This window comes from Phoca vitulina, unplaced genomic scaffold, assembly GCF_004348235.1.
Source record: "Phoca vitulina isolate PV1807 unplaced genomic scaffold, GSC_HSeal_1.0 scaffold30, whole genome shotgun sequence".
NCBI lineage: Eukaryota > Metazoa > Chordata > Mammalia > Carnivora > Phocidae > Phoca > Phoca vitulina.
In genome coordinates this window covers 19,278,002-19,296,890 of record NW_022589733.1, presented here as the reverse complement: position 1 = coordinate 19,296,890, position 18,889 = coordinate 19,278,002, and the positions used below count along the sequence as shown (strand labels likewise).

At 39.3% G+C, this 18,889-nt stretch overlaps 1 protein-coding gene across 1 annotated transcript in view; it reads right to left on the bottom strand.

Annotated features, from left to right (window-relative positions):
• TANGO6 (transport and golgi organization 6 homolog) overlaps positions 1-18,889 on the bottom strand; it is a 186,763-nt gene that overhangs the window by 93,865 nt on the left and 74,009 nt on the right. The gene's annotated exons all lie outside the window — the stretch shown is intronic.

The window sequence follows — 18,889 nt, the reverse complement described above, 5'->3', positions numbered from 1 at the left end:
GTATTCTCATTTAAAAAACAAAACAAAACTGTGTTTTTTGAAATGTTACACAAAGTTACATTTAATTATTATTTTAATCTACCTTTCTTTGCTTATTAAAAAAATATTTTACCAAAATTTTATTACTTTTATTCCTCTACCATGAATTGCCTATTTATTTTTATCCATTTATGTACTGGATATTTTTATCAACCTCTACAGGCTCTTTATGTAGTTAAGGCATTAACTGTTTGCTTGTCCCTCTTGTAAAAAACACAGGTTTAAAGAGATAGAATTCCCATGCCATAAAATTCACCATTTTAATGTGTACAATTCAGTAATCTTTACTATATTCATGTAGTTGTGCAACCAGCATCACTATTTAATTCCAGGACATGTGTATTACTCCAAAAAGAAACCTTCTACTCATTAGCAGCCATTTTCGTTCTCCACCCAGACTCCCCAGCTCTAGGCAACCTCAAATCTACTTTCTGTCTCTACAGAATGATGCTTGTCCTTTCTGCTGCCAATTTTTCTGTATTATATTTTGCAGTTTAATAAGGCTGTTTTTTAATTTTTTTTATTAACATAAACTGTATTATTTGTTTCAGGGATACAGGTCTGTGATTCATCAGTCTTACAAAATTCACAGCGCTCACCATAGCACATACTCTCCCCATTGTCCATCACCCAGCCACCCCATCCCTCCCACCCCCTCCCCTCCAGCAACCCTCACTTTGTTTCCTGAGATTAAGAGTCTCTTATGGTTTGTCTCCCTCTCTGGTTTTGTTTTGTTTCATGTTTTCCTCTCTTCCCCTATGATCCTCTGCCTTGTTTCTCAAACTCCACATATCAGTGAGATCATATGATAATTATCTTTCTCTGATTGACTTATCTCGCTTAGCATAATATCCTCTAGTTCCATCCATGTCATTGCAAATGGCAAGATTTCATTTTTTGATGGCTGCATAATATTCCATTTTATATATATACACCACACCTTCTTTATCCATTCATCTGACAATGGACATCTAGGCTCTTTCCATAGTTTGGTTATTGTGGACATTGCTGCTATAAACATGGGGGTGCACATGCCCCTTCGGATCCCTACATTTGTATCTTTGGGGTAAGTACCCAGTAGTGCAATTGCTGGGTCATAGGGTAGCTCTATTTTCAACTTTTTGAGGAACCTCCATACTGTTCTCCAGTGTGGCTGCACCAGCTTGCATTCCCACCAACAGTGCAGGAGGGTTCCCCTTTCTCCGCATCCTCGCCAACATCTGTCGTTTCCTGACTTGTTAATTTTAGCCATTCTGACTGGTGTGAGGTGGTATCTCATTGTGGTTTTGATTTGTATTTCTCTGATGCCAAGTGATGTTGAGTACTTTTTCATGTGTCTTTCGGCTATTTGGATGTCTTCTTCACAGAAATGTCTGTTCATGTCTTCTGCCCATTTCTTGATTGGATTATTTGTTCCTTACGTGTTGAGTTTGACAAGTTCTTTATAGATTTTGGATACTAGACCTTTATCTGATGTCATTTGCAAATATCTTCTCCCATTCTGTCGGTTGTCTTTTGGTTTTGTTGACTGTTTCCTTTGCTGTGAAAAGCTTTTTATCTTGATGAAGTCCCAATAGTTGATTTTTGCCCTTGCTTCCCTTGCCTTTGGTGATGTGTCTAGGAAGAAGGTGCTACAGCTGAGGTCAAAGAGGTTGCTGCCTGTGTTCTCAAGGATTTTGAGTCTCAAGGATTCCTGTCTCACATTTAGATCTTTCATCCATTTCGAGTCTATTTTTGGGTATGGTGTAAGGAAATGGTCTAGTTTCATCCTTCTGCACGTGGCTGTCCAATTTTCCCAACACCATTTGTTGAAGAGACTGTCTTTTTTCCACTGGATATTCTTTCCTGCTTTGTCAAACATTAGCTGACCATAGAATTGAGGGTCCATTTCTGGGCTCTCTAATCTGTTCCACTGATCTATGTGTCTGTTTTTGTGCCAATACCATACTGTCTTGATGATGACAGCTTTGTAATAGAGCTTGAAGTCCGGAATTGTGATGCCACCAGCTTTGCTTTCCTTTTTCAACATTCCTCTGGCTATTTGGGGTCTTTTCTGGTTCCATACAAATTTTAGGATTATTTGTTCCATTTCTGTGAAAAAAGATGATGGTATTTTCATAGGGATTGCATTGAATGTGTAGATTGCTCTAAGTAGCATAGACATTTTAACAATATTTGTTCCTCCAATCCATGAGCATGGAACATTTTTCCATTTCTTTGTGTCTTCCTCAATTTCTTTCATGAGTACTCTATAATTTTCTGAGTACAGATTCTTCACCTCTTTGGTTAGATTTATTCCTAGGTATCTTATGGTTTTGGGTGCAACTGTAAATGGGATCAACTCCTTAATTTCTCTTTCTTCTGTCTCGCTGTTGGTATATAGAAATGCAACTGATTTCTGTGCATTGATTTTATATCCTGCCACTTTACTGAATTCCTGTATGAGTCCTAGCAGTTTTGGGGTGGAGTCTTTTGGGTTTTCCACATAAAGTATCATATCATCTGCAAAGAGTGAGAGTTTGACTTCTTCTCTGCCGATTCGGATGTCTTTTCTTTTTGTTGTCTGATTGCTGAGGCTAGGACTTCTAGTAGTATGTTGAACAGCAACAGGGATAGTGGATATCCCTGCCGTGTTCCTGACCTTAGCAGAAAAGCTCTCAGGTTTCCTCCATTGAGAATGATATTCGCTGTGGCTTTTTCATAGATAGCTTTTATGATATTGAGGTATGTCCCCTCTATCCCTATACTCTGAAGAGTTTTGATCAAGAAAGGATGCTGTACTTTGTCAAATGCTTTCTCTGCATCTATTGAGAGGATCGTATGGTTCTTGTTCTTTCTTTTATTAATGTAGTGTATCACATTGATTGATTTGTGGATGTTGAACCAACCTTGCAGCCCAGGAATAACTCCCACTTGGTCGTGGTGAATAATCCTTTTAATGTACTGTTGGATCATATTGGCTAGTATTTTGGTGAGAATTTCTGCATCCATGTTCATCAGGAATATTGTCTGTAATTATCCTTTTTGATGGGGTCTTTGTCTGGTTTTGGGATCAAGGTAATGCTGGCCTCACAAAATGAGTTTGGAAGTGTTCCTTCCATTTCTATTTTTTGGAACAGTTTCAGAAGAATAGGTATTAATTCCTCTTTAAATGTTTGGTAGAATTCCCTTGGGAAGCCATCTGGCCATGGGCTCTTATTTGTTGGGAGATTTTTGATTACTGCTTCAATTTCCTTGCTGGTTATGGGTCTCTTCAGGTTTTCTATTTCTTCTCTTCCTGGTTCAGTTTTGGTAGTTTATACGTCTCTAGGAATGCATCCATTTCTTTCAGATTGTCTAATTTGTTGGCATATAGTTGCTCATAATATGTTCTTATAATTGTATTACTTTGGTGTTGGTTGTGATCTCACCTCTTTCCTTCATGATTTTATTTATTTGGGTCCTTTCTCTTTTCTTTTTGATAAGTCTGGCCAGGGGTTTATCAATCTTATTAATTCTTTCAAGGAAGCAGCTCCTAGTTTCGTTGATCTGTTCTACTGCTCTTTTGGTTTCTATTTCATTGATTTCTGCTCTGATCTTTATTTTTTCTCTTCTGCTGGATTTAAGCTTTATTTGTTATTTTTTAGTTTTAATTTTCTCCAGCTCCTTTAGGTGTAGGGTTAGGTTGTGTATTTGAGACCTTTCTTGTTTCTTGAGAAAGGCTTGTATTGCTATATACTTTCCTCTTAGGACCACCTTTGCTGCATCCCAAAAATTTTTGAGCAGTTATGTTTTCATTTTCATTTGTTTCCATGAATTTTTTTTTTAATTCTTCTTTAATTTCCTGGTTGACCCATTCATTCTTTAGTAGGATGCTCTTTAGCCTCCATGTATTTGAGTTCTTTCTGACATTCCTCTTGTGATTGAGTTCTAGTTTCAAAGCACTGTGGTCTGAAAATATGCAGGGAATGATCCCAATCTTTTGGTACCGGTTGAGACCTGATTTGTGACCTAGGATGTGATCTATTCTAGAGAATGTTCCATGGGCACTAGAGAAGAATGTGTATTCTATTGCTTTGGGATGGAATGTTCTGAATATATCCGTGAAGTCCATTTGGTCCAGTGTGTCATTTAAAGTCTTTATTTCCTTGTTGATCTTTTGCTTAGATGATCTGTCCATTTCAGTGAGGGGGGGTGTAAAGTCCCCCACTATTATTGTATTGTCAATGTGTTTCTTTGCTTTTGTTATTAATTGGCTTATATAATTGGCTGCTCCCATGTTAGGGGCATAGATATTTACAATTGTTTGATCTTCTTGTTGGATAGACCCCTTAAGTATGATATAGTGTTCTTCCTCATCTCTTATTATAGTCTTTGGTTTAAAATCTAATTTGTCTGATATAAGGATTGCCACCCCAGCTTTCTTTTGGTGTCCATTAGCATGGTAAATGGTTTTCCACCCCCACTTTCAAGGCTGGGGTGTCTCTGCATCTAAAATGAGTCTCTTGCAGACAGCATATCGATGGGTCTTGTTTTTTTATCCAATCTGATACCCTGTGTCTTTTGATTGAGGCATTTAGCCCATTTACATTCAGGGTAACTACTGAAAGATATGAATTTAGTGCCATTGTATTGCCTGTAAGGTGACTGTTACTGTATATTGTCTCTGTTCCTTTCCAGTCTATGTTACTTTTATGCTCCCTCTTTGCTTAAAGGACCCCTTTCAATATTTCTTGTAGAGCTGGTTTGGTGATCGCAAATTCTTTTAGCTTCTGTTTGTCCTGGAATAAGGCTGTTTTTGAAATAAATGAGTTTTAAACTTTTAAGAGATCAAATCCATTAATCTTTCCTTTTTGACTTCTCCATCAGAGACTAAATATTGTCTCTCTGTGTTACATTCATCCTAATTTTTTCCTTTCTACTTCCTGGTTCATTAATTCTCTCTTCCAGTGTGTCTATTGCAAAACCCATCCACTGAGTTTTTAATTTTACTTATTCTATCTTTTTATTTTTAGACATTCTATTTGTTTTTTTCCAAATCTGCTGTATCACTTTTGGTTGTTTCCTATCCCTGAAGATATTTTCAAGCTTGTTTTGCATTTCTTTGAATATACTAAACCTGGTTACTTCATAATTCATGTGTGACAATTCTAATATCTAAAATTTTCTGGGATCTGGGACGCCTAGGTGACTCAGTCATTTAAGTGTCTGCCTTCAGCTTAGGTTATGATCTTGGGGTCTTGGGTTCGAGCCCCACGTCAGGTTCCCTGCTCAGTGGGGAGTCTGCTTCTCCCTCTGCCTCTGCCCCTCTGCACCCCCCCACCCCGCTCATGTTCTCTTAGTCTCTCAAATAAATAAAATCTTTAAATAAATAAAATAAGATAAAATCTTCTGGGATCTTGTTTCCTTGTGCTTGGGTATTTTGTGACTATGTACTGATTATTGTTCATAATGTAATGTAAAATAATTATTATGGGAGGAGTTAATGGGGAGTTATTGCTTAATGGTTACAGAATTTGTTTGGGGTGATAAAAACGTTTTGGAGGGGCATCTGGGTGGCTCAGTCAGTCAAGCAACTGACTCTCAGCTTCTGCTCGGGTCATGATCTTGGGGTCGGGGGACTCAAGCCCCGCATTGGGCTCCGCACTCGGCAGGGAGTCTATTGGGGATTTTCTCTCTCCCTCTTCCTCTCCACCCGCTCACGCGCATGCATGCTTTCTCGCTCTCTCTCAAATGAATAAGTAAGTCTTAAAAAAGTTTTGGAAACAGATAGCTATGACACAACATTGTGGATATATACAGTTAAAAGAGCAAATTTTATATTATATATATTACCACAATAAAAATTTTTTATTACTAAAAAATTAAAAAATAAAAAGAAATTACTAGCGGGGTTCTTTGGGGTCTAGAATGGAGGTGCCTTCCTCCATAAGAGATACACTTGTGTTTCTACAAGATACCCACACATGTTACCACTACAGAAATTTTAAACTCTAGGGCACCTGGGTGGCTCAGTTGGCTAAGCATCTGACTCTTGATTTTGGCTCAGGTCGAGATCTCAGGGTCGTGATACCGAGCCCTGTGGCGGGGCTCCACACTGGACATGGAGCCTGCTTAAGATTCTCTCTCCTTCTCCCTCTGCCCCTAACTCCCCCCCTCAACTCCCACACCCTCTCTCTCAAAGAAAGAAAGGAAGGAAGAAAGAAAGAAAAGAAAGGAAAAGGAAAAGAAAAGAAAAGAAAAGAAAAGAAAAGAAAAGAAAAGAAAAGAAAAGAAAATTTAAGCTCTAATTCCCTGCTTGAAATTTCCTGAATCCCAAAAATGCAAATCTGCAGAAGAGGTGGTCCATTCAGTGATTACAACCTCTCGGGGACAGGTTTTATTTCCTTCCCACCTCCTGCTCTGCTTAGTGCCAAGACAATGCCCTCTCCTCTGATCTATCTGAAGGTGTATTTATTTGGGGTCTAAGCTTAAAGTTGGAGGTCTTCTATTAGACTCCCCCCTTCAAGTTGGGCTTGGGCTTTCATCCCTGCAACTCACCCTTCAAAGCCTAGAAACTCACAGCTTAATTTTATAAAATGCCCTCAGGGAAAATGCAGGTTCTTATACTCAGTTTACCTTCCAGGATCCTGGCTTTTTCTTAAGATGTTGGTTTGATAAAGTCTCTGCTTTCTTGTTAGTTCTTTAATGCTTTGTAAATATTTTAAATATGTTACCCTACATAATAATTGTTTTTAGCTGAGCTGTCTCATCATTACTAGAAATGGAAGACAGAAATATATTTTCTTCTAGGTTTTGCCTAGTTTGAATTTAAGATTTAATGTCTTGACTCACCTGACAAATATGGTACATGTTGAGGTTTCTTTGTTATTAGTAATGGTGAGCATATCATATTTTCCACTTATAAATTCTGTTATCCTAAAAAAGCATCTTTACTCCTGAGCCCCTCCTTTAAACTGCTATCTCACTGAGCTTAACATGAATTGAAGTTATTTTCACCTTTTACAATTTTTGACCCACTGACCTAACTGATCTCTCAGCAACCTAATAAGTGTTACATGTCACAGCTCCTAATACATGCTGCTGAAAGATCAAACATGCTGTGCCACTAGAGAACCACAGTTAAGAGCAGAGCAGGGTGGCTCTATGAGCTGTCATTTTCCTTGTATGTCCTTGTTACGAACAGCATCTGGATAGACACATCCGGGTGAAATTTTGCTGCTGATTTAACCATTTGGTTGCTGAACTGCAAGACAAGAGCATGTTCAACTTTATCTGACTAGTATTCTCTGACTTAATTTTGCAAACTGAATCGCTTTATAAACTAAATACAGAAAACTTACTATTATGGTCTGGTTTCTAAGCAACCATTTCATTAAGAAAAGCTCCACTTGGGAAAAACATCTGTTTGTCAGTAAGGTTTCTGCTGTCATTATACAATTTCACAGTGAAAAAGCCAGGGTCGCCCTGTGCCTCAGTAATCCTTAGTTGTGAAAAGGTCAGCGGGGGTACTACAATAGAGGGAGCCATTGGTCTCAATCTGTGCTAGTCCCTGAACCTTGTTACCATGAAACAAGTCAGTTTTTCTCAACAGCCACATAATCTAAAAACATTATCTTCTGATTATAAAACAATAAATGTTCATACTATGAAATGTGAAAAATATAAGAAAAAAGGCATGAAGAAGAAAATAAAAATCACTTGAGTTTTTGACACCTTCACATTAGATCTCATTTCAAAAATGGGTTCCACTGCTAAAAAAAAATATTTGAAAACTACTGGCCACAATCAACTCCATATGGTTTTACCTTTTTCATCTGCAATGAGGATGTTTTCCATAATGGTTAAGGGCTGTGTGTTGAAACAGAGTTTGGAGATTTATAGAGATAGAGATTTGCTGTTGTTTTAAAAGCAATAGACCCTTGTTTTCACATGAAATCCTTAGAGGAGACTCAATGAAAGAGAAGAAAGCAGAGCCCTCTAGTTAGAGTGGGGTTGACTAGTGGTCTGAGCCCACCCAGCCTACCCCCTTCTTCACGGATCCTAGGGTCCTATACAACATAGGCATTCATGTGGTCCTTACTGTCTGCAGGCTCCTCCTCGCCACAGTACTGCATCTTTGCTGTTCCCTCAGTCTGGGGCACTCTTCCCTCCCTTCTTTAATAGGCTCACTCATAATCATCTACCAGATCTTGGCTTATGGGTCACTTTTTCCTTCCCCTCTCTGTCAGGTAAAATGTCCCTAACAAAGGCTCTCATACCACTGCGTACTTTTTCTCCACAGCACCTGTCAAAGCCACATTGCACCTTTGTTCATGTGATGACTGGATTACTACTTGCCTCCCACCATCTCCTCCCCCCCCACCCCCGATCAAATGTAAATTCCACGAAGGCAGGGAACGACTTTTGCTCAGCAATGTACTGAGCATAGCACCCTCACACACACAGTAGGTACTCAATTAATCTTAATGAATGAATGAATAAACATTTTAAACCATTAAGAAAAAAGGCAATGGCCAAAGATATTTTATAATTTTTTTGCCCTTATCTAAAGTCAGGTTACCAATAATGGAAAATAGAAGTTGGACATCAAGTGCAAACCTGCTTCCAAAAACAGACTTCCCCTAAGAAAGAAAACTTTAGCAATCATGCCCTGGCTGGTGGACAGGACAGATGACCTAATTAGGTCTTTGGTAGCTCAGTGCCTGTGATCCATTCCCTGAGGCTCAATTCATTCCCAATCTTCCAGCTTCCTCAGGGACAGTAGAGACACCATAAGGTCAGGAAAACCGAGTACAAAGGTCTAATATAAGAATCTAAAGATGAGTTGCCAAAACTGTACGGACACCATTTACGTGCACTTTTCCCAAGTGCACTGCCCAAGATCTTGACGTGACCAAAGAAGGAGAAATTGATGCTTCAATCAGTTAAAAATGTTAAACTTATGACTCAGCAACAAAAGGAACTATGTCAGGGTTAATAAAAAATATAATTGGGCTTATTAAGTGTGTGAACAGGTTCACGGATCATCTTAATCACATCTGGTGAGATTAGGAATTTTAATTTGTATTTGAAATAAAGGGACACGCAGGCTGTGAGCTGTTTGGTTTGAGAGAGAAGAGCAAGGGCAGGGCACCCCTCTAACCGCCACCTCAGAGCAGTTCCAGTAAAACAGATGGATTCCTTCTGAGAGTCAAGTAATATCGTACTTAAACATAAGTCTAAGGAGGAACTTGCTATTTTACTTGTGAGTTCTCTCACTAGTTTATCTTCCTTAACTTGCCTTCAAATTCCAACTTTACTAAAGACGGAGTGGCTCCAGGGCAAAATTTAAACAACTGTTCTATAGAGAAAGTACTTACACCTTCTTAACAGCTTGTGAAGTTGACATCGAAACAACAGACTATCCCACAGTATCTCACAACTGCCTTCTCGGTACTGAACCCTGCCTTTGTGACTGCTGGCTTCCACGAATAGGACGTAAATGAGCCCTGGGAACCAAGAAGTTAAGTATTTACATGCTTAGCTGAAAATGTCAAGATCTACCGCTGCCAGGGCTTAATTTACTGTCCGTGAGAGCAGAGGCCATGATGATTTAAGAAAGGTGAGAAAACGGAATGGAGTGAGAAGGGAAGTCCGGAGAAAGCAGCACTTGACTCTGGAGTTGATTCCAGTCTCCATCCCTCATTGGTTGGCCTTTTAATGGTAACAGCCTGGAACTTTGGTCTCTATGTCTGAAAAATGGGGAGATGAAGACACGGACTCACAGTGTTGTGGTGAGGAGTAAATGAGATAATGTAAGCTACATCTGGTAAGTACTGGCGCTCAATAAATCATGAGTGAAAATAAGAACAAAGGAAGCTTAAGTAATAACCATCAACAAGCATGACACTTTCAAATCCAGGAAGCCCATCACCAAGACATTACCAGTGGACTGCAACAACAGCAAGCCTTTAAAGGCTCCCCAGAGCCCACACAGAACAGCTTGGATGCCTTGCCTTGGTATTCCAACAGCTTCTGCATTCCAGTCCGATCCCACTGCTCCCCTCCATGCTCACTTTGCTCCACTAACAACTTGAACTGCTTCTCTTCCTCTGTACTTGCCCCACTCCTGCACATCCTCCTGCCTCTGCTTTTCTTTCAGTCTTGACTCCCTCACCCTAGCTCCACACATCTAAATCCTGACTATCCGCCCTTCAGAGTCCTAGGGGCTCCAGGAAAACTACTGTTCCGAATTTTTAAAGTATATTATTGTATTTTAAAAGTGCAGAATTCAGCGCTTTTTAGTATATTTACAAGGTTGTGCAATGATCACCAATATCTAATTCCAAAACATTTTCATCACTCATATCCGTTATCAGTCACTCCAACCACACCCCTTTCCTCCCATCCTCTGGCAACCAGTGATCTGCTTTCTATCTCTATGGCTTTGCCTATTCTGGACATTTCATATAAACGGAATCATACGGTATGTGGCCTTTTGTGTCTAGCTTCTTTCACTTACCGTGTTTTCAAAGTTCATCCATTTTATAGCATGAATCAGTACTCTATTCCTTTTTATTGCCAAATAATATTTCATTGTGTAAGATCTACCACATTTTAGTTATCCATTCATCAGGTGATGAATATTTAGGCTGTCTTTACTTTTTGGCAATTATGAATAATGCTGCTATGAGCATTCATATATAAGCTCTTGTATGGACATATGTTTTCATTTCTCTTCGGTATGTATCTAGAAGCGGAACTGGTGGGTCATATGGTAACTATGTTTGACTTTTTGAGAGCTGCCAGACTGCTTTCCAGAGCAGCTGCACTGTTCTACAGCTTCCACCAGCAGAGTACGAGGGCTCCGATTTCTCCACAGCCTCATCACTTATATCATTTTAAAGTAAGTTATTTTTAAATGTCATTTACTGGAATCAGAAATGAACAAATATCAAAAGTTCTATACAGAAAGCTACGTGTTTACCTGACTCACACTCTCTGAGGATAAAGAACCGAAACAGTCATGATCATCAGCAGGAAGAAAGGCAGGCAGTGTGAGTCACACACTCACATTCCACTAATGCAAGACGAATTTCAAAGATACACATAAAGATTGCTTAAAAAAATAATACTGTGCACATTGCCAAATGAGCAAAACCACACACACACACACACACACACACACACACACCAAGCAGACATGAGATCAGCATATTATTAAGTTATAGAAAGGGTTGATTTATAGTGAAACCATTTCCCATTGGTAGGCCTAGTTCCCCCATACCTAAGACCACCTGGGAACTCAGCCCTTGTACCTACGAACAAGAACAATGTGTGCAATAGGACTAATTATTCTTCCCTGTTGCAAGAGCATTATCTTCAGAGCCAGAGAGATTTAAGACTCAAATTCTGATGCTGACACTTAGTATCGATGTTACTCTGGGCTGGTTTATTAACTGCTTTGAGTCTCAGTTCCCTCATCTGTAAATTAGGGCTAATACCGAACTTGCAAGGTTGCTGTGACTGACACAGAATAAGCACCTAATAAGTGGTAATTTCTATAATATTGACTGCCATTTCTCTTACATGGCAATTATCCAGGACAATCTTGGGAAGTGAAAATAACTAACGTCAAAGTAGCCAGTTCATCTTTTCCTTACAGGTAAAAGTACTAAACTGCTAAATTCTTTTTTTTTTAAGATTTTATTTATTCATTTGACAGAGAGAGAGCAGGGAGCCCGATGTGGGGCTCAATCCCAGGACCCCGAGATCATGACCTGAGCCAAAGGCAGACACTTAACTGATTGAGCCACCCAGGTGCCCCTAAACTGCTAAATATATTCTGATGCAAATCTGAGTGCTTCAATCTTCAACTGATAGAGGAAATCACTGGATAGATATTTGAAAAATGAGGCTAATGTAAAACTCAAGTGTTCTGGGCCTCGAAATGCAACCTATAGCTAGAGGGAGATCACTGGGGCTGCAGTAAAAGGGTGCAGTAGACCAGGAATCCCTAAGAAATGGATCTCCACCATCCTCCCGACTTTTGCAACTGTAGCAAAGTCAATTATTCATCTATAAAAGGATTATCATATCTGCTTTTATTATATTTCAGGACTGTGGACAGAATCAAAGCTTTCTAGATAATTAAGCATTATTCAATTTTAATAAATATTACTGATAATCATAATATCTGTTTTTAATCTTAAAAGCACAAAAATAGAGCCAATTTCTACCATTATTTGAAAAGTTCTAAAGAAGTAACCAAGTGTATTGGAGAGAAAGAAAGATTTGGAAGCCATGAACAAGGGTTCAAGTTGCTTGCTTGCTATGTCCTCTTAGAAAAAAGACTTCCGGGGTGCCTGGGTGGCTCAGTCGATTAAGCATGTGCCTTTAGCTCAAGTCATGTCCTGGGAGCGAGCCCCACATTGGGCTCCTTGCTCAGTGGGAAGCCTGCTTCTCTCTCTGCCTCTGCCTGCCATTCCCCCTGCTTGTGTTCTCTCTCTGTCAAATAAATGAATAAAATCTTAAAGAAAAGAAAAAAGACTTCTGCTATCTAAATCTCAGAATGTTTAGCTATAAAGCAGGAATCTCTTCACACTGCAAAATTAACTCACAATGGATCATGGACCTGAATGTAATTGCAAAAACTATAAAACTCCTGGAAGAAAACACGGAAGTAAATCTTCATTAGCTTGGGTTAGGCAGTGATTTCCTAGAAATGACACCAAAAGTGCAAGCAATAAAGAGAAAAATTGGTAAGCTGGACTTTATCAAAAGTAAAAAGTTTTGTGCTTCAAATGCACCGTTAGTAAGAGAAAAGACAACCCACGGATATTTTCTGCCATTCATATAGTGAATAAAGAACCTGTTTCCAGAATATATAAAGAACTCTTACAGCTCAATAAAAAGACAAAATATGTAAATTAAAAATGGGCAAAGAATCTAAATAGACGTTTTTCCAAAGAAGGTAAAGACATGGGCAACAAGCTCATGAAAAGATGCTCAACATCATCAGTCACTTACGGAAATGCAAATCAGAATCACAATGAGATACCACTGCCCACCCATTAAGATGGCTGTAATAAAAAAGACAGAAAATAGTAAGTATTGGGGAGGATGTAGAAAAATTGGAACCCTCTTATATTGCCGATGGGAAAGTAAAATGGGGCAGCCACTTTGGAAAACAGTTTGGCAGTTCCTCAAAAGGTTAAACACAGAGTTACGATATGACCCAGCAATTCTAATCCTAGGTATAAACCCATGAGAAATGAAAACATATGTCCACACAAAGACTTGTACATAAATGTTCATAACAGTGTTATTAATAATAGCTTAAAAGTAAAAACAACCCACATATGACATTAACTTATGAATGGATGGACAAAATGTGGTTCATCTATACAGTGGGACATCCTTCAGCCATAAAAAGGAGTCAGTACCAATCCATGCTATACCGTGGACGAACCTCAAAAACATGCGAAGAGAAAGGAGCCAGACACAAGACCATACATTGATTGTATGACTCTTTACATGTAACATCTCAAATAGGCAAATGCACAGACACAAAAAGTAGTTTAGCGGTTCCCAGGGGCTGAGGGTAGTAGGAATGGAAATTCACTAATACTGGATACGGAGTTTCTTTTTGAGATGATGAAAAAGTTCTAAAATTAGATAGTAGTGATAGCTGCACAACTCTCTAAATATACTAAAAACACTGAACATTTTAAATTGGGGAATTTAGGTATAAATTATATTTCACATAAAAAGTTAAAAATATAGGGATAATCTTCTACCTAGAACTACTTCAAGAATTTACCGAGGCAGCATATATGCGAGACATTTGCTAAATGCTCATTTGTTAATTAGGTGGTACAAAAACCAGGTCAGGACATAAAAGTAATCTTCCCATTTCAAGGACATAAATGGAGATGATAAACTTCACAAGACTGTATTCCAAATTTCAATGCCAGATCCAATTAGATGGTCCTTCAAGGGATAGAATTATTTTCAGCTAATGGTTTCCCAACTTACTTTACTTGAGGTAGAAATGTGAGAATGAGATAGGGAGTTCAGCTTCTGACAAGTTAAGACTTGTAATCCTGCTCAGTTTGAAACTCTGTAAAAACAATTTCACCTTGTATCCACCGTCCCCCCACCTCCTTCCGGGCCTTTTGCCTTCCCCTCCCCTTGGCTCTTTTGCCAGAAATGAAAATTCTTCTCTGAAGAGAAAGAGGGTAGAAGAGTTAGTGAGATCTGTTTGGGCATGTCAAGACGTCTAGGTTGTCCTCACTACACGCACGGGTATACTTTCACCTCCCATGCTTGGCTCAGGGCCTAGGGTTTTTGTTTTTTGTGTTTTTCTTTTTTTCCCTTTCTCAATGACTCTGGTAGTTTTATCCAAAGATCCTTCTGACACTGACAGGGATCACTTGGATCCCTGAAATGCATCTGTCTCTGGTGTTGCTTTCAAATTGTCCTTTAAATAATTGAAAGTGACTGAGAGGATACGTGAGCAGATCCACAGTATGATAAATGACCTGACTATAATATCTTACTAGAAGAATATTACTTATTTATCATATTCATTATTGAACATCTATTTCGAAATTAAAATGTGAAAAATACCTCAAACATCTAATATACATTATGGGACCCTCAAGGACATATGTTAACTCCTATTTTGGAAAAGAAGACTTCTACTTTTTACCTTATATACTTCCTTGTCAATTAAATTTTTTAGAACAATGAAAATGCATTAATTTGTGCAACAATAATAATGATATAACAAAGAATGAAAAAAAGAAAAATCTAAAAAGGAGAGACACTTAATGGCCATAGTCTAAGATTAGGTCTTCTATTTATGAACTCTGGCTTGAAACTGGAACTCAGGAACTTGGTACATAATTCTCTGCCTGAAGAACTTGCTACCGAGTACCCACCGCGGAGTAGCTGCGGTGAGAACTAAATCAACCATCACTTTCTCAGTAGGACTAAAAGGAGATGCACGTCTTTCATAAAACGAAAATTTAACTCCTAGGGAATTTAGTTCTCAGATTGTTGTGATGCACAGATAATACACACACCGCAAATTCTTACATCAGGTATCAATAAGTATCTGTTGAATGAATGAGTTTATTTAATCCCACTCTGCTCTGCTGGTAGACTGCAAAGTTGGTGAGAAATGATAAAAGAAACCCAAGTTATCAACAAATTAAGCAAAAGATATGTTGTAATTTTCACATGGAGACATTTAGACAGCCTAGAAAAGGAAAACTTTAAACACAGACACATATGCGTGCGCGCGTGCGTGCGCGCACACACACACACACACACTCCCCACAACTAAATGCTACTCAAACCACAGCCCAACACCCCTTGTACTGCAGAATATTTACAAGTAGGCTGGTCTTGTCTGACTGGGAGTCCAAAATGGCTCAGCTCCTGGCATGCTTTACGCCTGGGCAAATGACATTGGCAATGCGGGTGGGAAAATTCAGCTCTTTCCTTTCTTAATGGGAAATTCACCTAAGGCCTTGGCCTTTAAGTGCATGTTACAAACACCAAAACATCAGTTAATTCAAACTTGTCCATTGTGGGGAGCTGAGAACAGAAATTACACCTCTACCTCCCATGTTCTTCATTGCCAAATTAGCTACTAACTGATTAGCACACCAATTAAAATTACTAAAAACAAACATAAAACCAACAGTTCTGATTTTTATAGCAGACCCTAGAGGCTAATGAGCTCAATGGGTTAATCAGCTAAGAAGCTTATTCCAAATAGCAATGTTGCCACATGAGAACGATATACCTCTTTCTCCAAAAACGCTGTCCTAAAAAAAAAAAAAATCAGCAAGAAACAACTTATCGTAACAGTATTACAGTTTCTTAAGAAAAGTGCCAGGTGACTTATTTTCTGAGACTTCTTAATTATAGGCATTTGAGGTTCTTGCTTCATTGATTTATCTTGCTTCCATAAGTACCATTCATTGTCATGTGACTTCCTGAGCCCCAAGTTTATCTCAATTCCAGGCCTCTCTGCCCATTCACCTGTGGGTAGTTACTTTCTTGAAACCCTCTACTCTTTTGGCTTCTCCTCTCACGTACTTGTCCTTTTACCTCTTTGGGTGGTCATTTTGTCTCCTCTGAGGAATTTTCTTTTTGCTTTTTAACTGAGGCATGACAACGCACTGTTAAAGTGTTTTGTATATAGTAGGTGCACAATAAATGTGTGCTGAATAAAGAATGAATTCCAAGGCTCTGGCCTTTATCACTGTATGCTATCCCCTCTGCACTCTCTCTTAAGCTTTAAATTCTAGATCTGTACAGAGCATACCCAAATTATACCAGGAAATAAGTAGCCAATAAAGACCTAAGCACGCCTCGTGTTCACAGAGGACCTTGCCTTTTGCAGACAAACAGAACACATCAGAGTGAAGGACTGCATTACTGGCTTCAATTCTTCACCTCTCTCTGAATTCATGCCCTTTGCTCTATGACCTGGCAGTATGTCCCACTAAAAGAAAAGAGTTTATTTCTCTACCTCTTGACTTTAGGGCTGGGCCACATTGACTTATTTTAGCCAACAGAATGAGGCAGAAGTGACAGGATGCTAGTTCCAAGGTTAGGCCTGAAGAGGCCTTTTGAGTTTATTCTTATTCTCTTACACTTCTGCCATCACCACAATACACCCCGCATGGCCACTGGGCTAGGGATGACCAGGACCAGGCACAGCAGAGCTACTGCAGCCGGCCCACAGATCTGCAGGGAGAGGCAGGACTGTCCGGCCAAACCCAGCCTACATCAGCTGAACTCCATCGGTTCATTCCTTCATGTCTGAGTGATAACAGATGATGGGTGTTACTGAGCCTTAGAGTAGTTTGTTACATAGCAATAACTACCTGATAGCGTCTGCCTACTCACTCTCTGGATCTGAGAAATTACATGTATTACCACATTATCTAGCAGTCTAACAGTAGAAGCAGTAGTAATATAATGATGATGGTGATGATAACACTAAATTCATAACAGCTAACCTTATTTGAACACTTACTGTGTGCTAAGCACTTTCTTTTTTAAGATTTTATTTTTGAGAGAGAGACTGTGTGTGTGTGTGTGTGTGTGTGTGTGTGTGTGTGTGTGTGGGTGGGTGGGTGTTTGTGTGTGTGCGCATGCACACACATGACCAGGGGTGGGGGAAGGGTAGAGGGAGAGGGAGAGAGAATCTCAAGCAGACTCCATGCTGAGCGCAGAGCCTGATGCCACACTTGATCTCATGACCCTGAGATCACAACCTGAGCCGAAATCAAGAGTCGGACAGTTGACCGACCGAGCCCCTAGCCGCCCCTGTGCTAGGCACGTTCAAGGTATTAACTCATTTAATCCTAATATTAACCTCCCTTTATAGACTTTTTACAACAGAACAGTTTTAGATTTACAGAATTATTGAGAAGATAGCAGAGAGAGTTCTCATATATTGCACACCCAGATGCCCCTATTATTAACTTTTGCATTAGCACGGTACCTTTGTCACAATTAATGAACTAAGAATGACATTTTATTATCAGCTAAACTCCATAATTTACTCAGATTCTTTGTTTTTCCCGAATGCCCTTTTTCTGTTCCAGGATCCTATCTACCACATTACATTTAATCATTGTATCTTCTTAAGCTCTGACAGTTTTATCCCTCCCCCACCCTTATTAAATTTTAATTTTTTGGTAACAGTTTAGGAGATAAAATTCACATGTTATAATATTTGCCAATTTAAAGTATACAATTCAACAGTTCCTACAATACTGACAGAGTTGTGCAATGATTACCACAATCAATTTTAGAATGTTTCCATCACCCCAAAAAGCAATCCTTAGCTATTCAGCTATTAGCTTCAGCTATTACCTCGCAATGCTCTCCCCCTTCCCACCAGCCCTAGGCAACTACTTATCTAGTTCTTGTCTCTATAAATTTTCCTATTCTGAAAAAAAATTGTTTTCCTTATTCTGCATGTTTAATATATAGGAACCATATAATATGTGGTCTTTTGTGACTGGCTTCTTCCACTTATAATGTTTTGAAGATTCATCCCTGCTATAACATGCTTCAGTATTTCCTTTTTTTTTTTTAAAGATTTTATTTATTCATTTGACAGAGAGAGAGACAGCGAGAGAGGGAACACAAGCAGGGGGAGTGGGAGAGGGAGAAGCAGGCTTCCCGCCAAGCAGGGAGCCCTACGCGGGGCTCGATCCCAGGACCCCGGGATCATGACCTGAGCCGAAGGCAGACGCTTAACGACTGAGCCACCCAGGCGCCCCTTCACTATTTCCTTTTTATAATGACTGAATAATATTCCATTGTGTGGATAAAGTACAGTTTGTTTATCCATTCATCAGTTGATGAATACTTACGTTGTTCCACCTTTTGGCTATTATGAACAGTGTTGCTATGAATATTCAGGTACAAGGTTTTGTGTGGACCTATGTTTTCAATCCTCCTGAGTACATACCTAGTGGTGGAATTGCTGCAACAAGTGGTAACTCTATGTTTATCTTTTTGACAAACTACCAGGCAGTTTTCCAAATTAGCTGTACCACTTTACATTTCTATTTAGCTCCCTTTCTACAGATATGAAATTGAAGCCCAGAGAGATTAAGTAATTTGCCAAAGTCCATACAGCTGAGCAGCAGAGGAATGGAGGTACACCCAGGTGGTCTGTCCCAGAGTCCTAGCTCTTTTTTTTTTCTTTAAGATTTTATTTATTTACTTGTCAGAGAGAGAGAAAGAGCACAAGCAGGGGGAGCGGCAGGTAGAGGGAGAAGCAGACTCCCTGCTGAGGAAGGAGCCCGATGTGGGACTCTATCCCAGGACCCTGGGATCATGACCTGAG